Below are 25,210 nucleotides of genomic sequence, written 5' to 3'. Positions count from 1 at the left end.
TCTTTAGGGGAAAGTTATAGAATATGCTTTGTGCATCAGAAGAATTCCTAGAAAGAAAAAATAATAATCAATTGACAGTGCAAATTAACTGTTGCCACTTACTGCCTTTTTTCCCCTTTGCACAGAAGGTAATTAAGATGACACCAGGACAAACTGCCTTGATTGTCAAAATAAGTCAGACCTAACAAGTCATCAGTTTCTTCCCATGTAAACCAGCACTCTTTCACCCCTTCCATCTTCCTTCACTTCCTCCAGCTGCCTTTCCTGCTGGGTGATGCTGAGCTATTTGTTGAGTCAGCCTGGTGTGTCTTCCATTTGAAGGCGAGGTGGCAGGGTTGATGGACTTTTGAGATTCACTCCCATCCATCAGCCTGACAAGCTTCACTGGCTAGACTTCGGTACCTGTAGCAGCACTTCCCCAGGGCCTCGGCACACCAGCCAGGCTACTGTCACAGAAAAGAATAGACAGCAATCTGTCAGCCATTGCCCTGCATCCTTACACACTCATTTGCCAGAGTCCATAGGGAATGCTCCAGGCCTCCCATTGTAATCTGGAGGGTGCTAACCTCAGCTTGGTTCATGTCTGTGATTGTACATACATGCACATGAAGGCACACACATGCACACGTGTGTTCACAAGGTAGGCTTAGAAAAAAATCCATTTTACCTATCTCTCTTGATTTTTTATTTCTTCAGCAGAAATAAAAGATGATTAGTCTCCTTAGACGGAAGTTCCTATGGCACTCAGCACACCTTTTCTCTTTCAATCAATAGCACAGAAATGAAGTCTGTTCTTTGGGCTCAGACTTTCTGCACAAGATGAAAAGGTGCCAATCACATAAAAGTGATTGGGAGAAATGTTTGGAGAAAAAATACTATTTTTCTAGTTTAACCTCAGTGAATAGGAAGAAACACTACAAATGTGGGTTGGCATGACAACTCTTATCTGCCAGACCCTGTGAAATCACCTCCCCACCCCAGCCCCTCCGCCTGGGTTTCAGATTTGCATTCCCACAAATATCTTCCAGCCCAACTGTTTGGAAGATGGAAGAATACTATTAAGGTGCCATTTAAATCTCAATGGTTTTCTGAAAGGATTGATGTTTGCTAAACTTGTTTTTGTAGAGGAGGACTTCAAACTTATTTTAACCCCAGATCCATGCAAGCTAGAAAGCAGACTACTCTCCAGTGTTGATTGCCAGAGGAAAACATTTGCCATTTAACATTTATTAAAGAGAACACTGCAAGAAAATGCCATTTGCATGACCCAGATGTTAACCAATGGAAGCAAAGTCCACCCCTTGACCCCCTAAGTGCCTGGTTATTTTAAGTGCAAAGATCCCTGGTGCTTTTCTTTAGGAAGGTAAACACATCCACTACAGAATGTAGTTACTGAATTCAGTGGTCCCTTGATGATAGCAATCACCAGGTGTTTGTTCTACGTACAATGCTCCTCAATGCCATTTCTGATTCTGAAAGTGTGCCTGGAGCCCCAGGCACTTACATTTTTAATAAGCTTATATTTTCAGAAGTACGTTCAGCTACTATGAATAAAGCTGCTGTAAAGAACATTATTGTACAATCTTTTGGTGGACAAACTTTTTTATGTCTCAGGTATTGCACAGGAATAGAATGACTTTGTCATGGATAGGTATACATAACACTACAGGAAACTGCCAATGAGTGCTCCAAAGTAATTACACTCCCACCAGCGGTGTGTAAGAGTTCCCACGGCTTCACCTCCTTGCCAACATTTGATGTCATACTTTTAATTTTAGTCATTCTAGTGGGTCTGAAATTGCATCTCATTGTGGTTTTAATTTGCATTTCTGATGAAAATTGATGTTGAGCACAACCCAACCTTCCTTGCCACTGCCTTTTTGATTTTGTCAGTATGTGAGCTACAAGAAAGTTTGCAGGTAATTTTGGCTCACCTTTAGATTCAACTCAGTCAGGGTCCTGGAATTCAGTTACCATAGGAACATAAGTTTTCTGTTATTTCCTCTCTACTTACCATCCTTCTTCTTTACTGTTGCCTTCTCAGCAAAATTTGGTTTGGAGGGAGAACTACTGAGCCAGTTCTGTTCATCAAGGCTTCCTTGTGTCCACTGCTCTTTGCTTGCCCCATGGAAAAGTATGATTTAAATTTTGTATGGATTTTTCTTTTTGTTACCATGGAAGCAAAGGGCTTTCATATGCCTCTAGGTCCTAGCTGGAAGCAAAAGTCTTTTCCTTTCACCTTTTTCTAGTTTTTTAATTAATTGACAACAATTAAAAATTAGGAAAACCCAAGGACATATGCAGCTTCTATTGAAAGTAGGTTCTCTTGAACTCACTAGACCTGTAGTCCTAGATGCAGTGATTAGTCACAGCCAAACAGAGGTTTCTTCTTTACTCAAGGTGGGAACCCCCAACTTCCACCCAGTTCTCTCCACTCCCATCATCCAGCCGAAATCACATGACCTGTGATTCCTGATCTTTTTGATATTCATCACCAGATCTTTCCATCAGGACTGAAGGAGAGTCCTGCAGCAGGGTTTTTAACCAAATTCGGGTTCATTTGAACCCAAGGGCAATAAATATTAGATAAAAAAATCTCGAGTGACTGATAATCTTTTCTGGTTTAAGTCTCTGATCAAATTTGGCATATAATTTATCTCCCAGACTAAAAAATCAGGAATAATTGCAAGTAGGTCTCTCTTGATTTGGGATAGAATGTCTCTGCTCTGGAAAGATATAGAACCTCAGAGACTAGAGACACTACCTTAATTTCCATACTCCGAGCTGTTATCCCTGAAGTATTGTCTGATGATGGACAGGTGACAATTAAACATACTGGACAGTATCTTTGACCTTTCTTTCAATACAACATCTATGTCTTTCAGAATCTTCTCAATCTTAGTTTACAAGTCAGCATTATAGGAGCTTCTTGCCATAAAATTCCCTACTCCTAGGACTTTTAATTAGTATCAATTTCAAGCAAGAAGTCCCAGCCCAATTCTTATATGTATATTCTTTTCATCTTCTGAACTTGGGGTGCTCCCAGACTATGCCCAGGTTTAGTACATTTAAATGAAGTCAAGCAGGATGAATTCTCCAAGAAGTCCTTTTATCCAAAATAGAGGTTAGCCTTATATTGGAAGATCACCAGCAAAGAGCTATCAGGAAAACAGATTTTAAAAGTCATCGTTAGGACTTATATGATATGCTTTAACCAGCACCAAAATTCATTCCTATAACTAAACTATTATTTTACATGACTGTTCTGCAACCAATCAAGAGCTTCTTGGGGACAGAGATGATATCTTATTCATCATATGACTTCAGCACCAAGCGCACTGCCAGGCATATAGTGGAAGTTGAATAAATAGATGGTAAGGAGTAGTCTAGTAGTCTTTTCTGAATTATGCTGGATGCAAGTTCAGAAAAAGCCAAGGAGCTCAAAAGCTCACACTGTTGCTGATTTCTGAAAGTCATGGGTTAAAAGATTTCAAAACCATAGGTATGTTGTAATGAACCTAGAATGTCCTAGAATATATTAAGATTTAGATCCTACAAGGGTTGGCGGTGGTGGGGGGAGTTGGCGAGAGAGAACTCTGCAAAAAGAACCTTCTTATCTTTTGTTATCTATGAATCCACAGCTCTCCAGGAACTAGCCCTCCTTTAGTAAAACTCAGGATCCATTCAGTGGGCATTCATGAGTCAACCCATACTCTCTGGACAAGAAAAGCAGGGAAGGTAACATTGAGGTGTTGGGTCCATTAGGCCTTAGGAATCCCACACCCTGAGAGTTGACTATCTAGGCAGCTCACTGGTAGCAGAAGCTGTGGGAAATGAATAAATGGACAAAATTAGTGTGGGTTTTCAAGCAGTATCCAATTTACCTTTCTTGGTGACATTTTACAATGTGTGTTTTTTGCTTGATTTAGAGCCACATCCAATTCACAATAGGCCACTGTTGAAGCAGTGTCTCTGCTTCCTATTCCTAAATTTTAAATACCTTGGCAAGGTCTGCACATTCTCTCCCCATGTCACCCATAGACCTTTTCACCGGAGACCCTGATATTTCTTAAGTAGTGCCTGAGATGACAAATTAGCTCAAATTGATTCCTCTTACCTATTTTTATGTAATGTTGATTTCATTTTAACCATAAATTTTTTTTAATGGGAAAAAGATAACCTGATTGTTAAAATTCTCACGTTAAATCAGATTATAAGTAGGTAGAAGACTGGACTTGAAGGCAGACCTTGGGCAAGTAAGTTACTGGGTCTCTTGCTGCCTCAGTTGTAGAAACTGTCAAAGAGTAAGATTGAACTTAACGATAACATTGTCATTTTAGGATTGACACTAAAAAATGAGATTTCCTACCAGCCTTAAATTTTTTAAATAAATATCTTATTAAAGTTGAACATCTCTAAAGAAAAGTCATAAATTATAGTTCTCTTGCTTGAAAGAATTATCACAAAAAGAACTCAACCATCTAAGAACAACCTTGATGAAGAAATCAAACGTTACCAGTATCCAAAGCCCTCCTCATGGCTCACCCAATCATGACCCTCTTGGGCTTCCCCAAACATAACTTCTGTTCTTACTTCTAACACCACAAATTATTGGGTTGGCCAAAAAGTTCGTTTTTCATAAGATCTCATGGAAAAACCCGAAAGAACTTTTTGGCCAACCCAACACTTTGCTTTTGAACATTATAAAAATGAAATTATACCGTATGTGTTTTTTTATGTTTGTAAGCCATATATCGGTCTATAATTTGGTGATAATCAAAATTCAGGTTTATTAATATCGATGACCAAAGTATTGGGCCTTTGTTTCTGTACCTTTGTGTCATTCAGGATTATGCAGGGAGGGAAAAAAATGACTATGCATTTTGAGTGGAGAGATATTTAACATAGAAAATTAGAAAGAATTGGAAGAGTTGAGGGAGCAAAGGTCAAGAGTCCACTCTAGAAGAGCTGGAGATGCAGTGATGGCTGGGAATCCACTGCCGATGACTTCAGCTGCCTGTTTAAAGGGAAGTCCCCCCCACCCTCCTCCCGTAGCCTAGGGAAGCCATTAGCAATGATCTTAGCTCCCTACCCATGTCTGTCGCAAGAGAAAAACACCTTCTCCTCTTCTCCTACCTAATCTCACCTAAGTTCCTATCATTGGCAGATTTAACCCAGAATTCTACTGGAAAGAAATTCAGGAAAATGACATTCTAGATTTCCCTCCTGTGACGCAGAAGAGAATACAGAAAGGGGCAATGATGATGCTGAGCTAAAAGCATCATTTGGCAGAAGCTTAGCTCTAAATTAGCTGCTGGAAGAGGATCAGCCTGTCTACATCTCTCACCTACTAATCTCTCCGTCTTTAGAACCATTTCTAACACAAATCCTATAGTGCCCTCCGTAGGGATACTTGAAAGCCTGCTTCTATTTTACTTTTATCAAGACCAGTGAATTAGAAGGCCCTCTTCTCTTTTTTTTTTTTTCTTTTTTTTTTTTTGTGATGTTTACTTTTTTTTTAAACATCTTTATTGGAGTATAATTGCTTTACAATGGTGTGTTAGTTTCTGCTTTATAACAAAGTGAATCAGCTATACATAAACATATATCCCCATATCTTCTCCCTCTTGTGTCTCCCTCCCACCCTCCCTATCCCACCCGTCTAGGTGGTCACAAAACACCGAGCTGATCTCCCTGTGCTATGCGGCTGCTTCCCACTAGCTTTCTATTTTACATGTGGTAGTATATATAAGTAAATGAACTCTCTCACTTCGTCCCAGCTTACCTTTCCCCCTCCTCGTGACCTCAAGTCCATTCTCTACCACTGCGTCTTTATTCTTGTCCTGCCCCTAGGTTCTTCATAACCTTTTTTTTTTTTAGATTCCATATATATGTGTTAGCATACAGTATTTATTTTTCTCTTTCTGACTTACTTCAATCTCTATGACAGACTCTAGCTCCATCCACCTCACTACAAATAACTCAGTTTCATTTCTTTTTACGGCCGAGTAATATTCCATTGCATATATGTGCCACATCTTCTTTATCCATTCATCTGTCGATGGACACATAGGTTGCTTCCATGTCCTGGCTATTGTAAATAGAGCTGCAATGAACATTTTGGTACATGACTCTTTTTGAATTATGGTTTTCTCAGGGTATATGCCCAGTAGTGGGATTGCTGGGTTGTATGGTAGTTCTATTTTTAGTTTTTTAAGGAACCTCCATACTGTTCTCCATAGGGGTTGTATCAATTTACATTCCCACTAACAGTGCAAGAGGGTTCCCTATTCTCTACACCCTCTCCAGCATTTATTGTTTGTAGATTTTATGATGATGGCCATTCTGACTGGTGTGAGGTGATACCTCATTGTAGTTTTGATTGGCAATTCTCTAATGATTACTGATGCTGAGCATCCTTTCATGTGTTTGTTGGCAATCCGTATATCTTCTTTGGAGAAATGTCTATTTAGGTCTTCTGCCCATTTTTGGATTGGGTTGTTTGGTTTGAGCTGCTTGTAAATTTTGGAGATTAATCCTTTGTCAGTTGCTTCATTTGCAAATAGTTTCTCCCATTCTGAGGGTTGTCTTTTCGTCTTGTTTGTGGTTTCCTTTGCTGTGTAAAAGCTTTTAGGTTTCATTAGGTCCCATTTGTTTATTTTTGTTTTTATTTCCATCTCTCTAGGAGGTGGGTCAAAAAGGATCTTGCTGTGATTTATGTCATAGAGTGTTCTGCCTATGTTTTCCTCTAAGAGTTTTACAGTGTCTGGCCTTATATTTAGGTCTTTAATCCATTTTGAGTTTATTTTTGTGTATGGTGATAGGGAGTGTTCTAATTTCATTCTTTTACATGTAGCTGTCCAGTTTTCCCAGCACCACTTATTGAAGAGGCTGTCTTTTCTCCATTGTATATTCTTGCCTCCTTTATCAAAAAAAAAGATGACCATATGTGCGTGGGTTTATCTCTGGGTTTTCTGTCCTATTCCATTGATATGTATTTCTGTTTTTTGCGCCAGTACCATACTGTCTTGATTACTGTAGCTTTGTAGTATAGTCTGAAGTCAGGGAGCCTAATTCCTCCAGCTCCGTTTTTCTTTCTCAAGATTGCTTTGGCTATTTGGGGTATTTTGTGTTTCCATACAAATAGTGAAATTTTTTGTTGTAGTTCTGTGAAAAATGCCATTGGTAATTTGATAGGGATTGCATTGAATCTGTAGATTGCTTTGGGTAGTATAGTCATTTTTGCAATGTTGATTCTTCCAATCCAAGAACATGCTATAAATCTCTATCTGTTTGTATCATCTTTAATTTCTTTCATCAGTATCTTATAGTTTTCTGCTTACAGGTCTTTTGTCTCCTTAGGTAGGTTTATTCCTAGGTATTTTATTCTTTTTGTTGCAATGCTAAATGGGAGTGTTTCCTTAATTTCACTTTCAGATTTTTCATCATTAGTGTACAGGAATGCAAGAGATTTCTGTGCATTAATTTTGTATCCTGCTACTCTACCAAATTCATTGATTAGCTCTAGTAGTTTTCAGGTAGCATCTTTAAGATTCTGTATGCATAGTATCATGTCATCTGCAAACAGTGAGAGCTTTACTTCTTATTTTCCAATTTGGGTTCATTTTATTTCTTTTTCTTCCTGATTGCTGTGGTTAAAAGTTCCAAAACTATGTTGAATAATAGTGGTGAGAGTGGGCAAACTTGTCTTCTTCCTGATCTTAGTGGAAATGGTATCAGTTTTGCACCATTGAGAACAATGTTGGCTGTGGGTTTGTCATATACGGCCTTTATTATGTTGAGGTAAGTTCCCTCTATGCCTACTTTCTGGAGGGTTTTTATCATAAATGGGTGTTGAATTTTGTCGAAAGCTTTTTCTGCATCTATTGAGTTGATCATATGGTTTTTATCCTTCAATTTGTTAATATGGTGTATCACATGGATTGATTTGAGTATATTGAAGAATCCTTGCATTCCTGGGATAAACCCCACTTGATCATGGTGTATGATCCTTTTCATGTGCTATTGGATTCTGTTTGCTAGTATTTTGTTGAGGATTTTCGCATGTATGTCATCAGTGATATTGGCCTGTAGTTTTCTTTCTTTGTGACATCTTTGCCTGTTTTGGAATCAGGGTGATGGTGGCCTTGTAGAATGAGTTTGGGAGTGTTCCACCCTCTGCTATATTTTGGAAGAGTTTGAGAAGGATAGGTATTAGCTCTTCTCTAAATGTTTGATAGAATTCGCCTGTGAAACCATCTGGTCCTGGGTGCTTGTTGGTTGGAAGATTTTTAATCACATTCTCAATTTCAGTACTTGTGATTGGTCTTTATATTTTCTATTTCTTCTTGGTTCAGTCTTGGAAGGTTGTGCTTTTCTAATAATTTGTCCATTTCTTCCAGGTTGTCCATTTTATTGGCATAGAGTTGCTTGTAGTAATCTCTCATGATCCTTTGTATCTTTGCAGTGTTGGATGTTACTTCTCCTTTTTCATTTCTAATTCTATTGATTTGAATCTTCTCCCTTTTTTTCTTGATGAGTCTCACTAATAGTTTCTTAATTTTGTTTATCATCTTCTCAAAGAACCAGCTTTTAGTTTTATTGATCTTTGCTATTGTTTCCTTCATTTCTTTTTCATTTATTTCTGTTCTGATCTTCATGATTTCTTTCCTTCTGCTAACATTGGGTTTTTTTGTTCTTCTTTCTCTAATTGCTTTAGGTGTAAGGTTAGGCTGTTTATTTGAGATGTTTCTTGTTTCTTGAGGTAGGATTGTATTGCTATAAACTTCCCTCTTAAAACTGCTTTTGCTGCATCCCGAAAGTTTTGGGTCATTGTGTTTTCATTGTCATTTGTTTCTAGGTATTTTTTGATTTCCTCTTTGATTTCTTCAGTGATCTCTTGGTTATTAAGTAGTGTATTGTTTAGCCTCCATGTGTTTGTATTTTTTACAGATTTTTTCCTGTAATTGATAGATATCTAGTCTCATAGCATTGTGGTCAGAAAAGTTACCTGATACAATTTCAATTTTCTTAAATTTACCAAGGCTTAATCTGTGACCCAAGATATGATCTATCCTGGAGAATGTTCCATGAGCACTTGATAAGAAAGTGTATTCTGTTGTTTTTGGATGGAATGTCCTATAAATATCAATTAAGTCCATCTTGTTTAATGTATCGTTTAAAGCTTGTGTTTCCTTATTTATTTTCATTTTGGATGATCTGTCCATTGGTGAAAGTGGGGTGTTAAAGTCCCCTACTATGATTGTGTTACTGTCAATTTCCCCTTTCATGGCTGTTAGCATTTGCCTTATGTACTGAGGTGCTCCTATGTTGGGTTCATAAATATTTAGAATTGTTATATCTTCTTCTTGGATTGGTCCCTTGATCATTATGTAGTGTCCTTCTTTGTCTCTTTTAATAGTCTTTATTTTAAAGGCTATTTGGTCTGATATGAGAATTTCTACTCCAGCTTTCTTTGATTTCCATTTTCATGGAAAATTTTTTTCCATCCCCTCACTTTCAGTCTGTATGTGTCCCTACATATGAAGTGGGTCTCTTGTAGACAGCCTATATATGTGTGTTGTTTTAGTATCCATTCAGCCAGGCTATGTCTTTTGGTTGGAGCATTTAATCCATTTACCTTTAAGGTAATTATTGATATGTATGTTCCTATTATCATTTCCTTAATTGTTTTGGGTTTTTATTGTAGGTCTTTTCCTTCTCTTGTGTTTCCTGCCTAGAGAAGTTCCTTTAGCATTTGTCGTAAAGCTGCTTTAGTGGTGCTGAATTCTCTTAGCCTTTGCTTGCCTGTAAAGGTTTTAATTTCTCCGTCGACTCTGAATGAGATCCTTGCTGGGTAATCTTGGTTGTAGGTTTTTCCCCTTCATCACTTTAAATATGTCCTGCCGCTCCCTTTTGGCTTGCAGACTTTCTGCTGAAAGATCAGCTGTTAACCTTATGGGGCTTCCCTTGTATGTTATTTGTTGCTTTTCCCTTGCTCCTTTTAATATTTTTTCTTTGTATTTAATTTTAAATAGTTTGATTAATATGTGTCTTGGCACTTTTCTCCTTGGATTTATCCTGTATGGGACTCTCTGCACTTCCTGGACTTGATTGACTCTTTCCTTTCCCATATTAGGGAATTTTTCAACTATAATCCATTCAAATATTTTCTCAGTCCCTTTCTTTTTCTCTTCTTCTTCTGGGACCCCTATAATTCAATGTAAGTGTGTTTAATGTTGTCCCAGAGCTCTCTGAGACTGTCCTTAATTCTTTTCATTCTTTTTTCTTTATTCTGCTCTTTGGTAATTATTTCCACTATTTTATCTTCCAGGTCACTTATCCGTTTTTGTGCCTCAGTTATTCTGCTGTTGATTCCTTCTGGAGAATTTTTAATTCAATTTATTGTGTTGTTCATCGTTGTTTGTTTGCTCTTTAGTTCTTCTAGGCCCTTGTTAAACTTTTCTTGTATATTCTCCATTCTATTTCCAAGATTTTGGATCATCTTTACTATCATTACTCTGAATTCTTTTTCAGGTAGACTGCCTATTTCCTGTTCATTTGTTTGCTCTGGTGGGTTTTTACCTTGTTCCTTCATCTGCTGTGTCCTTCTCTGTCTTCTCATTTTGCTTAACTTACTGTGTTTGGGGTCTCCTTTTCGCAGGCTGCACGTTCGTAGTTCCCATTGTTTTTGGTGTCTGCCCCCAGTGGCTAAGGTTGGTTCAGTGGGTTGTGTAGGCTTCCTGGTGGAGGGGACTGATGCTTGTGTTCTGGTGGATGAGGCTGGATTTTGTCTTTCTGGTGGGCAGGTCCACGTCTGGTGGTGTGTTTTGGGGTGTCTGTGATCTTAGTATGATTTTAGGCAGCCTCTGTGCAAATGGGTGGGGTTGTTTTCCTGTCTTGCTAATTGTTTGGCATAGGGTGTCCAGCACTGTAGCTTGCTGGTCATTGAGTGGAGCTGGGTCTTACCGTAGAGATGGAGATCTGTGGGAGAGCTTTCGCCGTTTGATATTACGTGGAACCATGAGGTCTCTGGTGGACCAATGTCCTTAACTCAGCTCTCCCACCTCAGAGGCACAGGCCTGACACCTGGCTGGAGCACCAAGACCCTGTCAGCCACACAGCTCAGAAGAAAAGGGAGAAAAAAAGAAATAAATAAATAAAATAAAATAAAGTTATTAAATTAAAAAATAATTATTAAAAATAAAAAAAATTAAAAATAATAAAAAAGGAAAAATAATAAGAAAAAAAGAAAGAAGAGAACCAAACCAAAAAACATATCCACCAATGATGACAAGCACTAAAAACTATAATAAATAAATAAATAAAGGGCTTCCCTGGTGGCGCAGTGGTTGAGAATCTGCCTGCCAATGCAGGGGACACGTGTTCGAGCCCTGGTCTGGGAAGATCACACATGCCGTGGAGCGACTAGGCCCGTGAGCCACAATTGCTGAGCCTGCATGTCTGGAGCCTGTGCTCCGCAACAAGAGAGGCCGCGATAGTGAGAGGCCCGCGCACCGTGATGAAGAGTGGCCCCCACTTGCCGCAACTAGAGAAAGCCCTCCCACAGAAACGAAGACCCAACACAGCAATGAATAAATAAATAAATAAATAAAAATAAAATTTAAAAATAAATAAATAAATAAAAATAAAAGAAAAAATAAAAAGCAACAACAACAGCAACAAAAAACCATGGACAGGCAGAACCCTAGGACAAATGGTAAAAGCAAAGCTATACAGACAAAATCACACAAAGAAGTGCACACATACACACTCACAAAAAGAGAAAAAGGAAAAATATATATATATCGTTGCTCCCAAAGTCTACCGCTTCAATTTTGGGATGATTCATTGTCTATTCAGGTATTCCACAGATGCAGGTACATCAAGTTGATTGTGGAGATTTAATCCACTGCCCCTGAGGCTGCTGGGAGAGATTTCCCTTTCTCTTCTTTGTTCGCACAGCTCCCGGGGTTCAGCTTTGGATTTGGACCCGCCTCTGCGTGTAGGTTGCCTGAGAGCATCTGTTCTTCGCTCAGACAGGACGGGGTTAAAGGAGCAGCTGCTTCGGGGTCTCTGGCTCACTCAGGCCGGGGGGAGTGAGGGGTACGGATGCGGGGCGAGCCTGCGGCGGCAGAGGCCGGCATGACGTTGCAACAGCCTGAGGTGCACCGTGTTTTCTCCCGGGGAAGTTGTCCCTGGATCACGGGACCCTGGCAGTGGCAGGCTGCACAGGCTCCCAGGAGGGGACGTGTGGAGAGTGACCTGTGCTCGCACACAGGCTTCTTGGTGGCGGCAGCAGCAGCCTTAGCGTCTCATGCCCATCTCTGGGGTCCGCGCTGATAGCCGCGGCTCGCGCCCATCTCTGGAGCTTGTTTAGGCGGTGCTCTGAATCCCCTCTCCTCGCGCACCAGGAAACAATCGTCTCTTGCCTCTTAGGCAAGTCCAGACGTTTTCCCGGACCCTCTCCCGGCCAGCTGTGGCGCACTAGCCCCCTGCAGGCTGTGTTCACGCAGCCAACCCCAGTCCTCTCCCTGCGATCCGACCAAAGCCCGAGCCTCAGCTCCCAGCCCCCGCCCGCCCCGGCGGGTGAGCAGACAAGCCTCTTGTGCTGGTGAGTGCTGGTCGGCACCGATCCTCTGTGCAGGAATCTCTCTGCTTTGCCTTCTGCACCCCTGTGGCTGTGCTCTCCTCCGTGGCTCTGAAGCTTCCCCCCTCGGCCACCCACAGTCTCTGCCCGCGAAGGGGCTTCCTAGTGTGTGGAAACCTTTCCTCCTTCACAGCTCCCTCCCAGAGATGCAGGTCCCATCCCTATTCTTTTGTCTCTGTTATTTCTTTTTTCTTTTGCCCTACCCAGGTACGTGGGGAGTTTCTTGTCTTTTGGGAAGGCTGAGGTCTTCTGCCAGCGTTCAGTGGGTGTTCTGTAGGAGTTGTTCCACATGTAGATGTATTTCTGATGTATTGGTGGGGAGGAAGGTGATCTCCACGTCTTACTCCTCCGCCATCTTGAAGGTCTCCTGGCCCTCTTCTCTTAACTTGCAGATTGCATGGGCAACTTTTGAAGATAAGCAGGCCAGTGTGTACTTATCTGAGGGTCCCCAGAATTAAAGCAGAATGCAATTCATCATACTGAATGAGACCACTTCCCATTGACCATATCTCTGGGATGGTGAGACTATCTCTTAGGGGCAGACATAGTTGAAAATAATTACTATTTATTATCCTCTGCTAAGAGAAATGATTTTCTCCCCTCACCTAGGTTTCCAACCTTAGAGGTTGTCCTGTCCTCACAGAGGAATTACCAGCGAGGTAGGAGGTTTTTTTTTGCTTTTCTGTGCTTTTAAGTATCCTGAAAAATCTAATCTCCTGAAGGTCCCTGTAACTAGGAAACATAAGACATGCTCCAATTACAAGGTCTTCAATCCATTTTTTCTGTGCTATTCTAGTTCAAAATAAAGATACCAAAGGCAGAACTGCAGAAACTAGATTTGAATCTTTATTACTACAAGCAGACAACTGCACTGCAAACCACCCCTCCCACTGTCACTTCTTATTGCTACTCAGAAATTCTGAGATAAGTGCTTTTAAATAGAACAACAAATCTCACCTAAGAATAAAATCAGATCTAGTTCCTTGTTTTTCCTACAGAAAAAAGAACATGGAAGCAGATAGCTTTTGTCTGGTGACTGTTTATTTTAACCCAGACGCTTTCTCCATTTGTAATTTAGTCTCACTTGTGTTTTCAGAAGTATTGCCAATTCGGATGGGTTTCTTGGGCAGGGACTAACAGACAAGGTTAAACACAGCTGCTCTGGTGACTGGAATCCTTAAGAGTCAGGCAAGACCTGAGATGGTAAAATAAACTCAGAGAGGGCTGTCTGGACCCACTTTTCTAGAGACAAAATGAATATAAATAAGCATAGAATCAATATAGGCCAAGGTCAGAGGCAACCTGGGGACACAAATTGACAGAGAAAGATACTGTCTATAGTACATTTGCTACAAGACAGCACAGCATCGGACGTTCTGGCTTTGAATCAGCAGGATATCACAAGGAAACATGGTCCAGATTGGCAATGACCCTGTCAGCACTTTTTTGTAATATCAAATGCTTCTTTTACTGGGAATTTGTATATCAGGTTGCAGAAGATAAAAATGACACTGAGACGCAAGGTCAAACCACAATGCTTATAATTTTTCAACTAGCTAAACACACACAGCCCTAACTGTACAGATGAAGGGGGCAATTGTTTTCCCAAGTGGTACCTCAATGTCTAGTGATGTACAAAGTACTTTTATACACATCATCTCATCACCATGGTGTGCACCCCGGTTACACAGATGAGTTGAATGGAAAATAGTTTCATTCGCCACTTTTCACTTTCTTTACCTTCTGGGTGGCATGAGTCTCCATGTGGCCTAACAGATGTCATTGTCATTTGGCTTTTCCAGGCACAAGACACCTATAGAGAGGTCACCAGACTAGAACTACTCAGTTCTAACATCTTAGATGAGAGTCTCTCAGTCTTCCTGTGTTTCAGCTTCTTAAGATGTATGCTCTAGATATATTGTCCAAATTGTGGTAATCCTCTCCAAAAAAATAAGATGATAAGAATGAGTCTGGGTGGCTATGGGACTTTTACACTCGGTGAGGGTATAGATTAGTGTGACTTTTTGTTGTAATATGCATTATGTAATAAAATTTAAAATGTAAAATGTTATATCTAATAAATAGTCTATTCCAATGAGATAGTCACATAAACATGTAAAGATGCACAAAGATGTTCATCACCATTAGAAACAACCTAAACATCCACCAACATGGGCCCGTTTATAAAGATATGGTGTATTCCCACCAGAGAATCCACTAAAGAGAATCATGGAAATTTATATTTGTTGACTTGAGAAGAAGTGCCATGACGTATTTTTGAGAGAAAAGGAATTACAAAGCAGCATAGTTGATAAAATCCCCTTTGTATATAAATCAAATAAATCCCATATCTCTCTGAGATCCAGTCTCAGCACCATGACCTTCACAGAAACAGCCCAGCTAACAAAAGGCTTTACCAAGCAATTTCAGTCTTTGCTCTCAACTTTCAGAAAACATTAAAGGACATACAGCTGCTAACTCACAGTACCATATCTTAAAATATCTTTTGCAACCCACCTTTTTCATCCTGTTCTCTTTCACGCTGTAATATTATAGCTCCTTCCTGAAGCCTCTCTCTCTCCCCAACAGCTTTTCCAGTCTCATCCACAAACTTTGCTCCCAAATTGATCATCTCCTTCTCTTCCGGTCCCTCTTCCCTCTTCCTTTGGTAATAATTACCATAATCTGAATAATAAGGTAGGGAGAGAAGAAAATACTAAGTGAACAAAATTTCCTTCCCAGGGAGTAGGAAGAAAATATTTATTGACTGTGTATATATTACAAAGTATCAACCTGGCAGCAAATGCAAAATTATTACACGGGTATCTACTGTATATATACATAGAAGCGTCTGCAAGGATGTTGACAAAATTCTTAACAATAGTGATCTCAGTTGGGATTTCCTGTGAATTTTGCTTTTAACTTTATATCTCTTCTTCTATCTCTTTGAATTATTCATGAAAAACGTTTTGTTTATAATCAGAAATGAGAAATAAACTCATATCAGCATGTAAAAAAGGGATTGTATTAATGCTCACAGGGAATAATGGATGTGAAAAAATAAATACACCGTTTAAGTACAAAATATATGTACTTTAAATGAACTGTTTCTCCCTGTTTTCAACATTAATGAGCTTTATTGTTTTGGAATTATTTTAATTACTGCTACATGTTAGCGTTGGTCAGTTTCTTAACAGTTGAACATTTCCATATATTGCTTAATTTTTTATTTTACTACCAATCAATCCTGCTTAATTTGTGAGTCCACTGCATTGTGACTTGTACAGCATCTAATGACTTAAACACTTCAAACTAACTGTGATCATTTTCATCCAGATGATGCCCTGGAAGCCATCATCTTTCAGGGTCTCATTGGGGAAGAGGAAGTTAGTATATGTATGTTTGTATCCATTTCAATCTCCCCCATACTTAGACAGCCTTGTGTCTCTTTCAAAATATATAGCAACTATTTATTTTTATGATTTGTAAGCCAGACAAATTTCCCTGAAATTTCAAGATGGCTACCTGTGCAGTTCCCAAAATTCTGACTCATGAGTCTTCTTTTAGATGGGGGAATTCTGAAGAGATGTCTGTAACACATCACCCGTGGGGCCTGGTTTTACAACTGCTAATAACCAGGCGACTGGCACTCCTGTTTCCTGAGAAAGGAGCTTGTTAGTCAGATTCTCCAACCAGATATGCTAACTAGCACCCTTGCTTATGGCTGGAAATTCCATCCTGCGATTCCAGAAAGCAGAATGTGTTGCTGACACCTGTATTTACCTCTCAAAGTTTCTTCAGCATGATAGTTAAATAACTCAATCTGTTCTAGTCATAGACAACTTAAAGCAGGTCTCTTTGTGAGGAGAAGAGAAATAACTGCTCACCAAAATCCTGAAGGACCTTGAAAAATTGAAAACATGATTGGAAATGGGCTTCAATAGGCTGGTGACAGAACAGAACATTCAGAGGGAAAAAGTGTCCAAAGTAAGTGGAAAATGGTTGTCTTTTTAACTCCACAGATTCAGGTGTCAGGAAGGGACTATATCCTTCAGCATTATTATATCAATATTAAGCAACATTTTAATAAATAGAGCAGGGTACCTGTTTGCTTTCTTTAGTTTTGTTTGGTTCTTGTTTTTTTTTGTGTCCTTCAGAGTCACCTGAATGGCCCTTAGTTCTGTGAATATGGCCAAGTAAGTGCCATTGACCTTTATTTCTCATTCTTTTAGAGTGACTTTGGAAATGTTGCTTCACCTTCTGGTACGAAGTTGATCAACTTGGCCAAAAGCCAGGCTTTTCTGAAAAAAGAGCTCAGCAGAGTCACCTCCCCAGCAAAGCGTTCTCTGACTTTCCTCACCAGATGATTCTCCTTTTATGTAATCTCACCTTGTACCACTCCATCATTGCCTTCTCACAGTTGTGGCTTTGTGTTTTACTGTTATTCTTTGTTTCATACGTCAGTCCTGCTCTAGGCTTTAAGCAACATGAGGGTAAGGACCGAGACTCTCTTTGTTCATCATTATATTCCTAATGCCTCACACAGTCTGACCCACACAAGCACTCAACAAACACAGTACTTGTCAAAAAAATAAATGAATGAAGATATGAATGACTGAATGAGTTGGAAAGATCTATTTACGGTGTTACCAATCAAGGTAAGTGGCAAAGAGGATAACAAAATCCAAAATAAACTTACCACAAAGGTAGAAAGAAGTGGGGCCAGTAGACTGGATTTGAGTTAGAAACAGAAAAGGGGATAGTTGTTTAATTTCTATGATGTGACAGACACTAGACATGGTCTTGATCCATCCTTCCTCGGAAGGCCTGTCTTAGGAACTGGCTAGGTATATAATGAAAGAAACATTCTCTATAAATGGTATCAACATGGGCCTCAGACTTGTTATAGACTAAAGCTATCTCATCTGAGCAAGGGACAGGAAGTGACCTTCCTCCAAAAGCTTTTTGGGGTTAGGATAGGGCTCTGCCAAAGCAGAGGACTTCACCCAGCCTCACAGCCATGTTCCTGGGCAGCATGCAGTATTTGCCAACAAGAGTAGACAACATTCTGGAGTCAAATCAACACTCAGATGATGCATAACCTCCCTTCCTGCCTCTTCTTCTGCTGGAGGGTTTCTGGGCCACCTCAACCAACAAGAAGTATTTCAAATCCAATGATTGGTACCCCATTGAACTCTCATTCACCTAACATTCACACAGGGATTTTCATTTGAACCTGCCCTAGAGGAGATTAGCACCCTACGAAAGTCACCAGGGGAAGGAATTGAAATCACTATAACTCAAACATCCCTGGGCCATTAGCCGGGAGTCAGTGCCACTGAGTACAACCCAGGTCACCCTCAAATGACAACTTTCAAGCTGCACCCTGACACCCTTGACCACTCTAGGAACGGGGATTGTCCATCTCTGCATTTCCAGCGAGGCTGACCTCTATTGGGAGCTTTCTTCCCTGCATCACTGTTGGTCCACTCATATGACTTAGAAGGAGCCTGAATTTCCCTCTTGCCAAGACACCTATAAACACTTAATGGATGCCAGGACACAAGATGAGGATGAAAGTAGAGATGAAAGAATTGGGGACTGAATGTCTGACCATCTGTCTCTCTTATAGCCACATAGGGACTTAAATACTGTACCCTAGGAACTTCCAGTGCAAAACTAGGTAGAGGAATATCTTCATTATTTAGATAAAAACCAAAAGATAATTAATTCATAAACTCAGTCTACCTCTCACCAGTGCCACCTATAATTTTCAATCCTATACGTTATCTTCCAAAAATATCAATTGGAATATCATCACCCTTTGAGGTTAAAAATCTCCATGTGATTCTCATTATCTACAGAGTCAAATTCAATCTCCCAACACACCTTTGTCTCATACCCTCCACACTTCCTTAAATTTGTTAGCCATATCAATTTTTAAAATTTCTTTTTAGTATAAAATATATATTTTAGCACGTATAAAATAATACACACTCAAACAATATAAAAGGCACAAAGAAAAAATATTTTCTCTTTTTCTATCTCCACCTCTTTCTCAGAAGTAAACTGTTATGCTTTGCCGTGTAGCCCTTCAGATATTTTACTCTATATAAACCTTTATGTATTGGAGTTGCATTATAACCTACCAAACCAACTAATGCACATATAATACAAATATGTAGAAAGAGAGAAAATTGCAAAGAGAAAGCAGCGTAAATAGAAGTTCAGGCTACTTATTCTACTCCGTGGAGCACAGAGCCTTGAGAGAGCCTGGGACTCCACTGACCCTCAGGAGAGCTGCTTCCAGGCCTGTGGAGGGTGAACATCTCACAGCTGAGTGTGGTCCTAGTGCTTGTAGATGCAGGTTTGATTGTAGTTGATTCTCAGCTGATGAATTTGCTTGAAGACCGAATCCCCTCATTGGATGTGACTCTATTATCTATATGAATATAATATTTTCACTATTATAATGAGGGTGTAATACACTGCTTTGCAACCAGGAGCATTTTTTTCAAGACTTTATCTATTTTAACCACTGCCTGATATGCTATTGCTTAGATGCACTGTAATAATTCATTCAACCTGTCTCTTTTTCATGGGCATTTCACTCCTGATTTTCACCAATTTAGGTGATGGGCCAAACATCGTACATCTTACCTTTGTGCTCTTGTTTGGTAGGATACATACCTGGCAGTAAAAACACTGGAATGAACGGTAGGCACTTCTAAATTTTTGATAAGTATTACCAAATGGTTATATAAAATTTAAACATACTAATGGCATCCCTCACTGTTTCCTAAAGAACATTTAGAGTTATTTATTATATAAAAGTATGAAGAAGAAAACTAAACGGTCTCATAGTCTCCACTGAAATTTATAATAGAGAATTGAAATATGTAAATATTAAAACTAAAAAGTAAAAAAAATCTACCTCTCTACAATCTCTTCTAAAGATAACCACCTTGTATTTCCTTTAAAAATTTTGTGTATGCATATAATAGCATTCTTACATGCAAATATATTTATGTATATATCCTTTTAGTAAAAAAAGGATTATTATATACATGCAACTTTTCACTGTGCTGTTCTTTCCTTTGAAAAATACATCTTTGAGATTCTTTCCATATCAGCATCCATAACTGTACCTGATTCTAGTGGCTGCATACCATTCCATTTTATTGGCAGTTCATAATTTAATTAACCAGTCCCTTACTGATTGATACTTATAATGTTTCAAGTTTCATGTTATTACAAGTGATTCTTAACACACTTCTTATAAAAACACACTCATACTCTAACACACTCATTCTTAAAATTGAACATGACTCTGTTCATATTTTATTATCAATACATAGATGTAAGTGTAGTGTGGTTATTTATATATGTCTTCCTCAAAAAAACTGTGAGCTTCTTGAAGAAACATGCTTTACTCTGTGGTAAATCCTCAGGACCTGGTACATTGTTACATGATAGGAGCTCACTAAATGTTACATATATGAAAAAAGGAATGAAAAAAATGCTGCTAGTAAAGATCTTTTCTTAGTTTTAATGTGAGTCTGAAAATATGCATTTCATGGGTCCATTGATAGAAGAGACATTTGTTAAGCATCTATTATGTGCTAGACATTATGGCCTATATGGCCAGGAATTGAAGCAGGTGCATAAATAACGGTGATAAATGGAGATAAGGGTCTCAGAACTCCACAAAGGAAGAGCCACAGGCAATCAGAGGGAGCCAGAGAACATTTCTAGAAAATAGTATACGCTTAACATCAGACACTGCAGTATTGGTAAACCAAATCTTGGGCCAGTGGATGGTTGGACTTTGATTTATAGTATATACCAATTCCCGTGGCCATTTTCAAGCTACCAGAATATTTAACGGTCAATTCTCTTAAGCCAGTACAACCTTCTCCAGCGTAACACTGAATCGGGGCATCCCAGCCGAGCTTCTGGAAACTCCCGTTCTCGTCCGGTCACCACAACCTCCCAATACCACATTATTTCAGTTATTGCCACCCCTCCCATGCACTAGACAGGTAAAACAAAGTATTCTTTGGAGGTCTGAGCAAGAGAAGTCAGGGGGCATTAGAGAATGACTTCTGACTGCCCTGTCCAGTTGTGCAGGCTTCATGTCCGGTATTGCTGGCCCTCAAAGTGTGCATTCCTGTAATAGGGGCGGGGCGGGTGCACGGTTGTCAGCGGGAGACATTGAGCGAAGCCATTCTCGCGAGACCATTAGGACGAGATCCTGAGCGCAGTGGTTCGAGGTTCTGCTCCGCCAACAGTCAGCTCCCGGTGGTCCCTGCGGCAGAGGGTGTGGTGAGAGGTGGATCGTGGCCTTCTCCCCGGGGCCCTCCAGGCCCTCTGGCCTCGGGTGAGCTAGGGAGCCCCGGGGAAGACTGAGCGCTGTGTCCCGCAGAGCTCCAGAGCCCTCGCCACAGCCGCCCACTGGCCGGGCCCAGGCCTTGAAGCAGCAGCAAACCTCTCCCCCATCCCCACCTCCGCGACCTAATGGCGGGGTCTGTCTCCGAGGGTCGTGGTCCATGGAGGCTTCAGCAGCCAGAGTATATGGACACTGCCATTAAGGTAACAGCTTCAACAAGCTTCAGTCTTTCTGGTCAAGTTTCAAACATTGGTCCAGCTTAGATCAATTGTCTACCCCTCGGAGGTGGCCAGAGGTCAGGCTTAAGTTGCAGGGACATTGCACGTCATTACCTCAGGTCCACCTCTATGGTTGGGGCTATTGTCAAAGAAGGGCACTAGTCGCGAGCTGGGAATTAACCTGATTGATATTTGCTACAACGTGTATTCCTATTGATCCTATACAAATGGTTCTCTCCGGTTTAAATGAAAAGCCTGAGGGCCGGCTGGGTCCTGGGTGCCTGGCTCCCTCAGTGACGTCGGCTGGGCAGGGCCTGGGGACCTGGCCTTGAGGGTGCCACCAGCTGAGATCTGCCTCCTCATCTGGGCCTGGACACTGGCGGGAGGACCCAGACTGGGTGCTGGACGAGCGCTCTTGGGCAGGGTTACCAGCCCGCGAAGGGACCCCATCCTCTTGGCCAGGTCCTGGACCTTGGACGGCTAAAATTGAGCCTTGGGACCTTGCCCTTTCTTGTCAGAACAGAGAATAACATCTGTTTTGGTGGAGGTTGACAGGAACATCATGACCTGACCATGACCTGACCTCAAGAACAAAGGATCTAATACCAAGAAGTGTGCAACAACTAACCACGCCTCTCCCTCGCCTTTCCAATAAAAGGGCTTTGCTTGAAAGCTTTTGAGAAGTTCAGGGTTTTTAAGGCATGAGCCACCCATCTCCTGAAATGGCCCTGCAATAAACCTTTCTCTGCTCCAAACTTTGTTATTGTTTGGCCTCACTTTGTGTGGGGCGCACGGACTTGCATTCTATAACTTTCCCTCCTTGAAGGCCTCTTTTCCTCATTACATTGCCTAAGCTGCTGAGTTCTTTACTAAAGCTTCCAACTCCGCTTTGTTGACTGAGCCAGAAATCTCTTAGAAAGATAAGAAAAACAAGTGGACTTTGCAGATTATAAATAGGGCTCCCCGCTAACCAAGCTCACATCCCCTGAGGCTTCAATGTGTATTTAAATATCAAATTTACAGCAGGAATATAGGGCCTGGAGTTTGAGAGATGAGTCAGAGTGTATTTTAAGAGGTATTGGATACATGTTAAGATTATACTTTTCTTTGGAGCCAGGAAACAAAGAGTGTCAGCTGTGCCATGAAAAGTTATAATTTCAAGATCTTGTCTTGGTTGCCCATGTGAGAATCTCACACAAGTTTCTAGAAGAGGGGCTTTACAGGCATTAGTCAATCTTAGCCCAAAGTATTTTTAGTATGATTATTTGGCTCTTGGCTTCACTCTTTATCAGAAATCTTGAAGACAAAATAAAAACAACCAACAAAAAAATCATATCTACGTCTTTGGGAGTTTGAAATGTATTTTTCCAAGTAGAGCTTCGATTTACAATATTCTCATTCATCAGATCCAGATTTGCAAACCAGTGTGATATTCTAATTTTCCACTTAAACCATGAAAACTAGTATGTTAGAAGAGGTCCCTTGGAGAATTAAATAGTGCCTTTGATGATCAAAATAAAGAAGAATGGGGAATCACAGAGACAAAATTTAACCCAACCCAGTTAAAATCAATTAAGACGTATTTTTTTATTTAAATTAAGAATACTGACGCACTATCCCTGAAAATTAGCAGCACATTCATTCAACTTTTTCTATGGAAGATTTCAGACATGGGGAATTGGTAAAACTAATTACTAGCAAGAAAAAGAATGATGTGTTTTAAAACGAAGCACAAAACATCGAAAACCAAAGGCTGAAGCAGGAAGGAACTTAGCACAGAAAGAGGACTCAAGTAACATGATGACCAGGCTCCATAATCTTGGGGACAACACTTCCAACCAAGGCCTGCTTCCCAAGGATGCCACCAATGCAGTCACAGAGCCCCATGTTCACAAGGGTCTTGTGCTTGGGGTTAATGGTGTTGTCTTGAAATTCTTAATTTTATCTTTGACTTATGTTTTTAAAATAAGTGAGCCAGTGGAGCATGTACTAATGGCTTGGAGGCTTGGCCCACAGGAGGGCCCATCTCAACTGCCCTCCCTCAGACAGGCTCTCAGCCACCCACCCTCTCATTCCCTGGTGCCTCAGGACATGCCCAGCCTCCCCTTCCTGCCCCTTCCCACCAGAAGAAGTAAAGTAGAACTAATGTGCTCCACACCATCTTGGGACAGGATGTGCACTCCAGGGTGGCATCCTGGGCTGGCTGTACCACAGTGCATTAGGCAGGTGACTCTAGGGGGGGTGAGCCTCTCACCCACCCCTGATCCAGGTACTGTGTACATTGGGGTGCAGAGGTCACAGTCCCTTGGGGGTCACTTGTGGGAAGGGGAGATTGATTTCCCTGCCCCCTAGTTGGGCATACATGTTGATCCAGTGGCTGGACATTGATATATAATTATATCATATAATTATATGATAATTATATATAATTAGTGACTTCTATATGCCTCTGTTTTACTTTTTCTTCACTTAATTATCTCTTTATAAGAGTTAATGTTTTTAGCTGGTTAATCATCTGCCTTGTAGCAGTTCTCTGCCCAGAGTCTCATGTCTTGCTCTAGATCGAGAATCAGAAAACGCCTCTCTGCTGTTCCCTTTTCTTAGGTCCTTAGGTCCTGACTGCTTTGGCAGGGCTGCAACAAGACTTTTTTTTTTAATGGCTCTTTGTTTTCCAGCAGGAACACAGGCATTCCATCATAGCTGGAAATTGATGACATAGTTTGGTGTCATAAACTGGATAGCTGTTCCAGAACAGCTTTCTATAACCAGAAAGAACAAATGAACATCGACCATTCCAGAATCCTATCATTCTGAGCTCAGAGATCCTAAATTTTAATTAGTTTGTATTAAATAGTATTTTACATTAGTTCTTTAAATTAAACTATGTCTTTGAGGTTTTTTTTGTTTTTTTTTTTTAATGGACACTTTAGGTGATGCATGGCACTTAATGGCAACATTTTCCAGTGAAAATTTTGTGAACATGTATTAACCCATAATGCTTCTAGGCCTGAGTTGTCTGTGTGTTCACGTTAAACAATTAACTACTTTCTGGGGAAGATCTTGGCCCTGCCTAAGGGTACATCCTCTACCCAACCCCTGTGTGAAGCTGGGGCTGGCCCTGGGGCAGTCATGCCCTGGTTAGACCCCATATTATTCATAAAATGTCATAAGGAGATGTCAAACCTGCCTTTCTCTCAGTTTATTTTAAAATATATGTAGGGCACGTCCCTTTGTCAGTAACCTGGAGGTTAGGTAAATAGACAATATACTGTGAAGTTCTTTGTGGAACTTTTTTTTTAATAAAAAGCTTAGTTTTAAGAAATGTCATTCACGGAAGATTACCATAAGGCTATAGGAATCCACTCCTTCCTCTTGAATCTAAAAGAGCTATGGAAGAAAAATATTACTTTTGATTTCATCGCTTTGGTCCCTTGTACACTAACTATGCTTTGGCATTGGGCCTCTTTGACCTGCATCCAGGGAGGTAAGAAGAGGAAGTCATTCTACACTTGCCATTTTATTTATCACAGAAATTATTGTTGAGGATGTCGTTCTCCTTGGGAAATCACAGGAGATGTTTCTCTCAGTTCTCAATATCAGGAAGAGCTGTGCATCTCTGGAAAAAAGGGATTTTTCATTTTTAGACACTCTAAACATTGTAATCAATCATGTTTCATTTTGTTTGGCAGCTAGGAAGCTCAGAACCAAATCTGGAACCTCTTCAGGCAATGTATTTCAAGGATTTTGTGTGTTAATCTTGTCTCTGGTTTTATTTTAGTTTCCTTCAGTTATCCTGTAGCATTGTATATATGTTTTCAGGTAGAATCTTAAATAATTTTTGGAATGAAACAAAGGATAAAAAACATGAATAAATGACCTCAAGAATGGGGATGGACTGTCCTTGTGTCTCCAGTGTTTTTATCTTTTGGATCTACCCTTCCCTTCAGGCCCAGC

Source organism: Eubalaena glacialis, chromosome 16, assembly GCF_028564815.1.
Source record: "Eubalaena glacialis isolate mEubGla1 chromosome 16, mEubGla1.1.hap2.+ XY, whole genome shotgun sequence".
Taxonomy (NCBI): Eukaryota; Metazoa; Chordata; class Mammalia; order Artiodactyla; family Balaenidae; genus Eubalaena; species Eubalaena glacialis.
Note: the sequence above shows the minus strand (reverse complement) of the source record.